Here is a 4,762-nt window from a genome sequence, read left to right on the forward strand (position 1 = left end):
GGAGGCAGCATGTCTGGCTTTGCAGGAATAGGCCTTGGACTACTGATAGTGATTCTGTCTTCCTCTTGTGAGGTTAGAGGGGGTCAGGAGATGTGGCCTCTTTGCCTTTTTTGCAGAAACCCTAAGTGGGTCACTATGAGTCAGAATAGACTCGATGGCAGTGGGTTTGAGTTTTTTTTTTTTTTGACTCTAACATTCAGGAAGGGTCAGGAAAATTGAAATATTCTTAGTTTTTTGCATCTTCACATATGTATACCACAACAACAAAACAATGTTATGATCTATTTTCATAACAATATTGGAGCTTAGATTTAGTTTGTTAGCTTATTGAATTCATGAAAAATATCTGTCATAATCTAAGAGAGAAATCCAGTCCTCATTGCATTTCCAAATCAGACTTACTTTCTATCAGGCTTACTTTCCACCACACTTACTTTCTATGTGACTTCATTTTTCTGTGCAAATAAGTACCTTAATATTCACTATTGTGACTACCATCTCATGTCTGAATTCCAATGCTTAGACAGGTAAACATAAACGAAGCATAAACACCTGCCTTCAGCCTATCCTTTGGATATCTTATGGATGCTTTTTTTTTCCTTGACCTTTACTAGGCTTTCTCTCAGAAGTAATGCACTTTGAAAATATTTGGGTATTCTCTGCTAAGCAAAAGTGGTCTCCTGTGTTTGGTCACAAGAAAAATGAATTGGAGCACTTAGAAAGTATTAGTGATAAATACACAGAAAACTAAGCAAATTAAAATATGAGGCAATTACTGATTCTGGGGGAGTAGAGAGTAGCATTATCAAAGAAACATCATTCTATTCTACATGTCTGAATTAAAAATAGCCTAACCCCAGCCAAAACATGTAATTTTTTATGCCTCCTTATATAAAGTAGACTTGAGAGATGAACTTATTTCCAATTATTTCTTTGTTTGGTCCCTCTCAAGATTTAATACTTCAGGAAAATGTACCATGGTGAGAATCAGGACCCAGTAAGAACTATGCCTTTCTCTGTAAAATAGCAGAAGGATGATTATGAAAGGGATGTTGAAAAGAATAACTGATGTAATGCCTAATGGTAGGCACATTTTTTAGGCAAGAAAGTATGCATTGTTGTCCATGAACAAGTAATAACATACCAATTTTAAAAAAGTGATTATAGGTTATTCAAAAACCAAATGCTGTGAAGAGAAAAGAAAACAAAACATAAGATCAGCCCAGAATATCCACCACATAAACAGTGGGTGCTCAAAAGAGACAAAAAACAAGGAGGGAAAGTAATTATCAACAAAGTATTATATTCAAATTTCACTAAACTGAAGAACAAGCCTAGTGATTAAAATCTCTTCATGTGCCAAACACACTAATAGATAAAACAAAACAAAACAAAATTCATCGTGGGATTTTCAAACATCAGAGATTAGGAGCACATATAAAAGCATATGGAAAGAAAATCATTTCACATACAATGAAACAAAAACCATAACAGCAACAGTGGAAGTGAAAATATTGTGGAGGAATGCCTTCAAAACTCTGAAGTAAAACTATTTTTAACCTAAAATTCTATACCCAGCTGTATTATCAACTGAGTATGAAAGTAGAATAAAGTTGTTTCCAGACATGCAAAAACTCAAAAATTTACCTCTTCTGCTACTCTAGGGAGATGCAACCCTTAAATCAGTCAACCATAAGACATCAGAGGGATAGCATTCACAAGGAAGGAAAGATGGACAGACAGGAATGCATAGATAAGAAGGGCACAGGGAGGAAGTAGTCAGAGGAAGCGGAGGGGAGGAGAGTTTTTTATGGTTGGGGATTGTAATTGGGGCTGTGAAATCAAAAGTGCATGACAGAGGAAGAAGAGGGGAGGAGAGTTTTTTGTGGTTGGGGATTGTAATTGGGGCTGTGATATTAAAAGTGCATGAACTGTTGAATGCAAAAACAAATCTGCTTTATAAATTTTCACCCAAAGCACAATAAAAAATTTTTTTTTTTTAAAGTAAACCTCTACACTCAAAGCTAAAAAAAAAAAAAATTACCTCTTCTGCTCTAGTGGTGTAGTATCTAAGGCATTTGACTGCTAAACAGAAGGCTGGCAGTTCAAACCCATCAGCAACTCCATGGTAGGAAGACTGAGCAATCTACTTCTTTAAAGATTTATCACCTCAGAAACCCAAAGGGGGTTGCTGTGAGTCAGAATCTACTTGATGGCATTTTTTGAGTTTGGTACTTTTCTTGTGAAGTTAGTGCTAGTGAAAGGTGCACTCTACTAAAACAAAGGAGAAAAACAGGAAAGGAGAACATGAAATTCAGCCACATAGGAGATAAAAATGAGAGTCCAAAACAGAAGCCATAAGTGCATAGCTGGGATCAGGGCCTAGTAAGTAACCAGTTTGGATTAAAGCAAGGAAAAGGAAGGTTCTAGGGGAAAATAGAACTGGAAAGATTTGCTGCTGTGTTTGGTCATATGAAAAATGAATTGAAGTATTTAGAAAGTATTAGTGATAAATTAGCTATTATGGTAAATAATCATTGAGCTCTGTTTCCCATTTCTTACTTTCTCACCCTTCTCCACATACATTTTATTTGATGTGTATGAACTGTTGAATGTCAAATGATGCATTACACAGAAAACTAGGCAAATGAAAAATGAGGTAATTACTAATACTGGGGGAGTAGAGAGTAGCATAAGCAAAGACATCATAGTATACTACTTGGCTCAGCAATGACTAATTATTTATGCAATAATGTAAAATGCTAAATATAGCTACAATTCTTTTCATTTTCAAATGAATGTATAGTAGATTTTTAAAAAAAAAAACTTTTTATTCTGATTTGGGTGAAATTTTACAAAGCAGTTTTACATTCAGCAGTTCATACACATCAAATGAAATGTATAGTAGTTTTATATTAGGATATATGTGGAGAGGCAGGGTGAGAAAGTGTGAGAAATGGGAAACAGAGCTCAATGGTTATTTACCATAATAAATTAAGACATAATTGCTAAAATTGATTAATCCAAAAATACCAACATAAGCCTATGTGGTGGTAATTTCCCCCTTCACCTCTCCAGTTCTGTTTCCAACCTCCTCACCCTGCTGTGTGCCTCAGAAGGCTGCTCTCTTGGACTATATCATGTGGGCTCCCTTGTTTCTGGCTAATAGTTGGGTTTGGTTAATGGGATGCATTAGTGGGAAATGAATAGGAAGAGGCATACATTCCTGTAGCTCCCACCTCTCCAACCTTGGCTGAGGAGTGACTGCATTTCTCCAGCTAAGGCCACATTTCCTATAAGGTGTACCCTCTCCTACAGCCACAGTTCTTACTAAGTTCTGGTATTTGCTTCCCTGCCCCTACCCCTTTAATCCTAGAGTTGGTAATAATTCATCCTGCTATTAAGTCCATTATTTCTTGTCCCAGGTAATACTTGCCATCCCTTGGTGGTTCCTTTAGCTTGGCCCACTCCTTTGTAAATAGTTCTTTCATTAAACTTTTCTAATCACTCCTTTTCAGTAGGTCATCTGATTCTGCTGGGACCATAAACAATATAGTGTATGAATTAGGATATGGAAAGTAAGGCTTTTAAAGTAATAACTAAAATATTTTCAAGTGTTTACCTCTAAGGTGATTCATGGGTGGGGAGGGACAGGGTAGGAAACCACCGTGTTTTTGTTTTTTAAAAGATTTATTAGATATAAGCCTTGTACTATTATCTGACCTTTAAATTATAGACATGCATTATTTTATAAACATAAAAATTTAATTATTAAATAATAAATATCTTTTAAAATATTAAATCAACTGAGAAATGCTATGTAGCACAAAAATGGGTGAGATTATATATACACAATATGTTTACAGAGCAGTTGAGAGAGTGAAAGAGAGAGGGAGGGAGGGAGGAAAAGAGGGAGAGAACAAAGAGAGAGGGAAGATGCACCACAGAGGGAGAGAAGGAAAGAACAAGGTTAATAGTGGCTGCGGTCATTCATAGGTGGTGGAATTTCAGATTGTGAGTGTGAGTATGTGTGTGTCTAGTCCAAGTTTTCTTCCTTGTGTGTGTATGTTATGTTTACAATAGGATAAAGATAAAGTGGGGAAACTAACTTTTCAGAAATAGATGGTGAGAGGAGGATAAGTGGGTGTGCAATTTGAGGAATGATAAAATACATTAGTGCAATGGGAAGTGTGTGTGAATGTTTGTAATCTGAGGGAAATAAAAGAATAAATCAATAATTTTAGGATAGGAGAGAGAAGGATAGGATAGGTGAAGTATGGCAAAGTTTGACATAGAAGTTATACTTACTAATGTTAAGGAAGAGGAAGAAAGGTGAGAAAACAGTAATAAAGATACAGAGACATTTTGAGACAGAGTAGAAAAGTTGAGGTAGTTTGCACCAGATGAACTGTCCCTTTTAAACAGAGGAAGTGAGCTTATACCTTAAACAAGGATCATTGATTCCTGGACCAAATCCTTTAAATGAGCTATATCCTAAAGTTAAGCTCTAATTATGGAGGTATCAGCTGAGTCATGCTGGGTAGGTTATGTAATCTCCCAAAGTTTCGATAATTTGCTCCTACGTAAAGTGAAAATAAAGATATCACAAGTCTTGCTAAACTTATGTTTTAGCATATAATAATTGTTAAAAACAATTTTTCAACTGAAATGTGCTCTACAAATTTCAATGCAACTAATTCACTCCTCAAATGATAAAGATTTTTTATCTTAAGAAATAAAAAACAGAAGACACACTAGGGAA

The sequence above is a fragment of the Orycteropus afer genome, unplaced genomic scaffold (assembly GCF_000298275.1).
Source record: "Orycteropus afer afer isolate SDZICR_OR568_19922 unplaced genomic scaffold, OryAfe1.0 scaffold00168, whole genome shotgun sequence".
NCBI classification, from domain to species: Eukaryota; Metazoa; Chordata; class Mammalia; order Tubulidentata; family Orycteropodidae; genus Orycteropus; species Orycteropus afer.